This window comes from Pteropus alecto, unplaced genomic scaffold (assembly GCF_000325575.1).
Source record: "Pteropus alecto unplaced genomic scaffold, ASM32557v1 scaffold113, whole genome shotgun sequence".
Taxonomy (NCBI): domain Eukaryota; kingdom Metazoa; phylum Chordata; class Mammalia; order Chiroptera; family Pteropodidae; genus Pteropus; species Pteropus alecto.
In genome coordinates this window covers 1,223,840-1,231,380 of record NW_006433949.1, presented here as the reverse complement: position 1 = coordinate 1,231,380, position 7,541 = coordinate 1,223,840, and the positions used below count along the sequence as shown (strand labels likewise).

Genomic DNA, 7,541 nt, shown 5'->3' with positions numbered 1-7,541 from the left:
GGAGGCTTCCAGCCCATGTCTATACCACTTCCCCTCCCCCACCTTCTTAAACCTTCATTCTTCCATCGGGCTGCCCACTGTTCGTTAAGCGGGATGTGTGCTGTCTTTTGAATCTTCTCTCAAAATGGTTTCCCTGGGCTTGCAGGAGAAAAGCCTCGCAGACGTGATGTCCTCAGAAGCCAGCTCTATCCCAGGGTAGGGCCCTAGCCTGAGACCCTTTGCAGAAGGGACATCAAATCATATAATGAACACAGGCATCCGTGGCTTGCATCAAGCCTAGAGAAAGCTTCTTGAGATGGGCACATCTCCCATCACCCTCCAACGAGAAGCAGGAGCCCGAACGCTTAATCGTAACTTGATGGCCATGTCACTAAGCTGGCTTGTCACCTCTGACACCAGTGTGATCACAGCAGCAGATCTTCGAGAACAGGCTGGAATGCCAAAGCTTCATCCACTCACCAAACACTTCCAGAGCGCCATCTCTGTGCCGGGAGCCGTGGGAGGCACAAAGCCGCTGGCCTGGCGAAGCCGACGATTACACGGCAGCTGCCGAAGGCGCAGGGCGATGCAGTGGTTAGAACCCTGGGCTCAGGAGCCTGGCCGCTCCCTCATCCTGGTCGTGTGACCTTGAGCAAGCTACTCAGCCCTTTCGTACCCCTGTTCCCTCATCTCTAAGTCACAGGGGTGGCACAAGCGAGGCTGAGCTTAGGAGGAGGAGGAAAGCTTCCAGCAAGAGCGGTGCCTGGAGCAGAGGAAGCGATGAACGAAGGCCGGGCAGTGCCAGTGCAGTGGACAGTGCTTCCTCCCTCCTAGGGGCCAGCGAGGAGGAAGGGGTGGCAGCAGGACCTACTCCCGTGTGGCCTTGATGGACCTATACATCACCCAGGATAAATGGATCCGCTCCGAGAAGTATCGAGCCAAGGGAGGCCGATGGTGGGAGCGTAGCAGGCCTGCTTGTCCATCAATGCTTCTTCCTCCGCTGCTCCGGGGGGCCGGGGGTGCTCCGACAGATCCGCCTGCCCCTAGTCATCTCCTTGGCAGATGGGTGGGAGGATGGATATCACTTAGGATCTGCCTGTGCAGCCTCCTCTTGTGGCCGAAGCTAGAGGGGTGACGGACAGATAGAAGGTGACAGCCAGACATTTACAGTTCTGATGGGACGATAGGGAGCCAGGGCAGAGGCAGGCCGGGCAGTACCAGGGCAGTCGGCAGTGCTTATGGCTGACGGGGTCTAGATGGGTCCAAGAAAGATGACCACAGAGACAGCCAGCCCCGACCACGGAGGGCCCAGGACTGTGGGTAGGGGACAGCAGCCTGGCATGGATGGGCGAACAAAGTGTGACGTTTTAGAGTTGAGCTGGGGAAAGTGGGTGGAAGGGAGGCAGTGGGGACAACTTGGACAATGGTGGAGAAAAAGGAGCAGAGACCCCAGACACATGCAGCCTCTCTAACCCTCTCTGTCTCTCCCCTGTCTCTCTCTGTCTCTGTCTCTCTGTCTCTGTCTCTGTCTCTCTGTCTCTGTCTCTCTGTCTCTGTCTCTCTGTCTCTCTGTCTCTGTCTCTCTGTCTCTCTGTCTCTCCCGGTCTCTCTGTTTCTCTCTCTCTCTAGTCTCCGTTTCAACTTGATTCTGTCTCTCCTCCTCGTCCTTCCTTCCTCCTCCTCTTCCCCTTTCTCTCTCTCTCTCTCTCTCTCCCTCCCTCCCATATAAATATGTACTATAGCTGGCATTTGCTGGGTACCTATGATATTCAGGACACTGATCTAAACCCTTCGTCCATATTTGCTCCATCCTCACACAGCCCTGGGGGCCGGAGCGTTGGATGGTGGTTGGATGACCTAGTCCTCGTTCGCAAACTGTGCACGGGACGCACTTATACCAAAGACATAGTCATCGGTTGTCTATCTGAAATTCTAATTTTACGAGTCACCGTGCGTTTTTATCTGCTAAACATGCCCGGAGGACTTCGAGGCCCTGTGAGATGGGGAAGCAGGCGTCGGTGATGTCCCTCCCATCTGAAGTTCTGACCCACAGTAAACGAAGGCCCGGCGCGCCGCCGTCCGCATCGTGATTTGGGTTTGATTTTCTCACTGCTTTTACGGGTGTATCGAGGCCTCGGGCTCCCAGAGACACACAGGGGGACTGGGACTGGCACCCGAGCCTGACCGCAGCCGACCTGGCTGCATAGTACATTTCCCCCCGAAATATAATGTACTTCTGTGTGCTGTAAGCAGAGCCAACTCTTTTTACAATCGACAAGAGCTTTTGGTCTAAATTCTACCAGGCCAGGGAGCAGACCCGTCTCGTACCTCAACGCGACGCCTGGAAGATCAGTAACACCCAATACGTATGGGCAGAATAAATTAACAATGCGGTTCTGTTGGCAGATCAATACCTGGATTGTGTCTCTTAAAGGTACAAGTCAATATACCTTCGCTACTCCAAGTGTGGTCCACAGAACAGTCTGTCTCGCATTACCTGGAAGCCTGTTAGAAATGCAGAGTCTCAGGGCCCATGCCGGACATCCTGTGTCCCCTGAATCCAGTTCGCCGCTTGCCGGTGGATATTTCGCCCAAGTCTCCACGTTTCAGGTGCCTCAGCTGAAAAATAAAAAGTAATAAAGTTCTTAACTGCCTCCGCCCATCGCTGTTGCCCATAATAGGCAAGAGAACAGACTGGGAGGTGCGGACTTGAATATGCTGTTTGCGAGGTGGAGGTGGCGTCATTCTGACATGAGGGGCCAGAGGATTATAAAATAGAGCCCTGCTCCCCCACTCCCTTCCCAGCTCCCCTTTCTGCTCCTCAGCTCCTGGTTCCCAGCCCCTGCCCCTCATCCTCGGTGTCTAACAGCAGGCGGAACTGTCCAGGTGCTTGTCAGCTTCTGCGGATGGAAACAAGCTCTCCCCAGCATCTGTCTGAAGGAGGTCCGGGTGGGGGGCGGCTGCGGGGTGAGTGGGACCGATTCAAACAGGCTCTGGTCCCCTGTGCTTGGTTTTGTCTTGTTGCAAATGTGTCTGTTTGATGCAGGCCTGATCTAACACGTCCCTGAGCAGGGGGACGTGGGGGCAGTGAGAGGAATTAACATTTTTCTCTCCACAGAACCTGCCAGCATCCCGCCCCCTCCTACATTTGGGCCTCTCGGGAATCACATCCAATTATAGATGGACCTTCCAAGTCCAGCGTCCGCCTTCACATCCCGCACCAGCACGTGAGATTTTTCAAAGGAGTGAGCTAACATCTATTAATGTTTTCAGCAGGCCGGGCTGCGTGCTGGGTGCTTTACAAACATTTTTATGGGGTTACTGGGGGAATAAAATGAAACGCAGGGTTAATGCATTTCCTGAAATCGAAAACTCCATCAGCTGTAGCCTTGCCCCCTCGATTTAATAGCAACCACATTAAACGTATAAGTCGGCCACCTCCTGGCTACTCCGAGGTGGGCCACGGGCTCGCAGCATCTGCTGTCGCCTGAGCGCTGGGTAGAAACGTGGGATCATCAAAAGAGGGGTGAAAAGACAGACATGTTTTAGAATCAGGGACCTGGGGAGGTTTCCATTTCAGATGAGGAAGTCGAGGCTCAGAGAGGCAAAGTTACTCGTCCAAGGTCGCACAGCTGGTAGACGACAGAGCCAGAGTTATAGCTCAAAACTCTGAGGGCCACGCTGTCAGTGGCTTGCAGAGAGGGGACGGGAAGTGGCAGCGGCAAAGGAAGAGACGGGGGAACCCAGGCTCGCGATCATCCCACCCCGGTACTCGCCCCCACTCCTCAGATGGAGGGTGTCGTTGTCACCAGTGATAATATATACATGGTTTTTGAGGTTCCACTCAGCATAGTTACCAAGGTTCCTGTCCTTTGAGAGACTGACCTTGTCGGCCACTATGGGCCTAGCTGTACTTCCAGGTTTAAAAAAATTCTGCTGTAGGGTTTAATGTTGGTAACATTGGCGCACCATGATGCGATCCAATATTGGGTGACTCTGCACGGAAGAGCTTCCTGGTTGCCCTTTCTGTCTCACGCACTCGTCACCCCTCAGCGGGGCCGTCCCTGGCCACGTGCTCGAAGCCGGGCCTCCATCTCTTTCTCGCGCCTCGATGTGTCTCGATTCTAAATGCGGCACTTGTCATTGGCTGAGATGGTTTTGCTGATTTGTTGACTTGGCGTATGATCTGTCTTCTCCCTGCTGGAATATCAGCCTCATAAGGGCCGAAATCTCAACTATGTAGCTCACCCCTGGACCTGCATTGCCCAGAGAGGGTCTGGCACATTGCCGGTGCTCGGTGTATATTTCAGTCGGCGAATGAGTGAATAAATGAATGAATGCATTCCTTAGCTCGATAGATGCGTATGTTACTTCTTCCAGGGGGTCATGGCCTTGGGCCACAGGAAATGATTTGGTCAGTGGCCCCCAGGTCACGGCCTGGAACCTTTGTGCGGGGACCAATCTGCCCTTGTGTGCCCCCCCAAGGACGAGTTTGTTCCAGTCCCAGAGGCTCTGAGCTGCTGGTGGCCTTTGCCACATCTCGTGAGTTCGAACTGACCTCTTCGGGTTATTCTTTGGTCATTTCCTGAGCATAAGCCCAGCAGGCTGGGGGTTCTGTTCTGAGTCCCCCACACTGCCGGCAGAGAAACCTTGCAGGCGCTCCCTCCACCCAGCCACTTCTCCCTCCCTCCCTCTCTCTCCCTCTCTCTCGTTTTCCTCTACAATTAATAGTTCCAGTCTTCAGCCATCACATCCCCAAACTCCCCGCGATGTGGGCTCCACCAGGTGGCAGTCTCAATGATGAGATGCAGCCCTCTTCCCTCTGCCAGGTGTCCTGCTCACCTGAGGGTGGTTCTGAGGATTCGGGCTGGGACTCAGGTCTTCCAAGATAGAGGGGAGACTGCCGCCCAGCAGTGAGGATCATAAATGTAAGAACTGGAAAGAACTGGATTCAGATCTGCCAGATCGCTCAGTAGATGCGAGTTCGGGCAAATGACGCGACCTCCTGGAACCTGTTTCCTCTTCTGTGGAATAGGTAGAAAGACGCTCGTGTTGCAGGGGCGCGAGGATTAGATGTGAACAGCCAGGGTTACTATTCTGAAGGGAGTTTTGTTGTTGTTGTTGTTGTTGTTTTGGAAAGGGGAGGGAGCCAGAGAATGCTGGGAGACGGGGCGGGGAGCGGCAAGGTCCGCAGAGGGGCCCGCCCGGAGCTGGGGCATTTTTCCCATCAGTGAGCGGCAGGGTTAATCGTCTGAGATGAGAAGCACTTTGGGGCGATGTCTTGTCCTCCCTTGTCCCCGGAGTAGAAAGAGCTCAGAAGTCGGATGAAGAGCACGTGTGTTTCAGTCTCAGCAGTCACCAGGGCCCTTGGGCCGGTTCCTGCAGACTCAGTTTCCTCCGCCACCAAACGGCGATGAGAAGTCTCCTTAAGGAGCGGCAGTGGGGATGAAAGGCAACGAGGGTAAGGCGCTCTGTAAACTGGGAAATGCTTCATAATGCGGGCAAGTACTTTATCAGCTTTACAGATGGAAAGGTGTCTACGGCCATGCCACCCTGAACTTGCCGGATCTCGTCTGATTTCGGAAGCTAAGCAGGGTCGGGCCTGGTTCATACTTGGATGGGAGACCACCTAGGAAGACCAGGTGCTATAGGTGTTAAAAAAAAAAAAAATGGAAAGGTACATTGTAAAATGAAATCCTATTAGCTCCGGTCCCTGCCCCTGCCAAGTCCCCTTTAGGGTGTGACATGGTAGCACCGAGGGCGGGGTATGAATGGAGACCTTGGTGGTGGGAGACCAGATGCCTGGAAGGGCAGAGAAGGGCCCCTGGCCAGAAACCACCGGCTGGAGGGCTGCGCCTGGGCCTTGTCCCAGGGTCCTATATATCCTTCTACCTGGATCTGCCTTTCCCTCTGATCTGTTGTTTCTCAAAGCCTTTCCAGGAGGGACTGACCCCTTGTCCCAGACTCACCTGCAGGTTTTTTCCACGTGGAGATTTCTGGCCCTCGCCTGAGCCACACCCACTGAGGGCGGGGCCAGGGAGCTGCATTTTAATGAGATCCCCAGGGCACCTGTAAAGGTCGAGAAGTGTGGCCCTAGAGATGATCCTTGAGGACCAGATGAGTGTTTCTCTTTTATTTCTCTTCGTCCATTGCAAATGCTCATAAAAATAAAGCAAGTAATAAATAAACGGCTGTTGGTCAGAGGCTGATTCCATGTGGCTGATGTGGAAGCTTTCTAGTTAGCTGTGAACCAGATCAGCGCCTGCGCCCGCATGTGGCAGGCAGGGACCAGACGTGTGGCCTCGGTCACATTATTGGATGTCTATTGAGCACCAGCACCGTGCGATGCATTGCACGGGGCATAGATTTGTGAGTCGGCTGGGCAGTGACCCGAATGCAGTGCTGGGTAGAGTGCCGGGTGCATTGGGGGAGATCAATAAGCAATTATAATTATTATTACCATTAATAATAAATGCTACATGGTCCGGACAAAAAAGCTGCAGTGAGACAGGCGCCTGCCCCAGAGCCCGGGCCTTGCACGTATCACCGAGCTGGCCCAGCTGCCTTTACTTTCAGCCCCGTGTGATTTTAGAGCACCGTGCTGCACGGAGGAGGCGCGTGGAAGGAGGGGGCTGTACTTACAGTCTCTACCCCTGTGGCGTGTGCGTTCACAACTTCCCTGAAAGGATGGGAGAGGGTCGGGGACCCATAGGTATTTTGGGGGTTGGATGGAGGTCAAGAGAGATCCCTGGGGATTGACTGTTTATGAGGTGACTCCAGAAGATTCTATGGGATGGTCCAGCTCAGTGGACCTCACACCCACCTTGGTCCGGGCAGAGCTCATTGCTCATTTCCCCATCCACGGTCCTTTGCAGCTCGTCTTGGAGAGCACTGCTCACCTTGCATGCACGTGATGGCAAGGTGGCAGCGTGACCCAATGGTTAGGCACCCAGGCCCAACAGCCAGGCTGCTTAGGTGCCAATCTAGGCGTCACCACCTATGAGCCGTGTGTCCTCAGACAAGTCACTTAACCTCTCTTGATGTCAGTTTGCTCATTTATAAAATGGTGACAATACCAGTGTCCATCTCGTGGGGCTTTTTAGAGGATCGAAACAATGAGTGTAAAGTTGCCTTCCACACAGTGATCATTCCAATGTTCATCGTGACTCTTTACTTTCCCGTGTCTTATTCAACATCGAAAGCCTGGTGATTGGTCCACGGGGGTTAAATTTGTGGCTCTATGGATAATCGGAGTCAGCGCTCACTAACTGCTCGCTCTTGCCAAGCAGCATTCTAAGCAACCAGCTGCATCTATTAATTCATCTTTGCACCAAGTCTCAAAGGGAAGGACTGTTATTTCCATTTTACAGATGCAGAAACCAGGTCAGAGGTTAATTAAGTTGTCACTGTCCTTCAGTTGGTAAGAGATGGAGCTAGAATTTGAATCTAGCCAGTCTGGGTCCAGAGACCATGCTTCTAACCAGGGCATAGGACCGCCTCTTGAATGAACGAGGAAAGAAGGAAGGAAGGAAGGAAGGAAGGAAGGAAGGAAGGAAGGAAGG

General features: G+C 53.6%; 1 pseudogene; it reads left to right on the top strand.

The window, feature by feature from the left end:
• The first annotated feature begins 5,514 nt into the window (after positions 1-5,514).
• Positions 5,515-5,633, top strand: LOC112477242 (annotated as a pseudogene).
• The last annotated feature ends 1,908 nt before the right edge of the window (positions 5,634-7,541 follow it).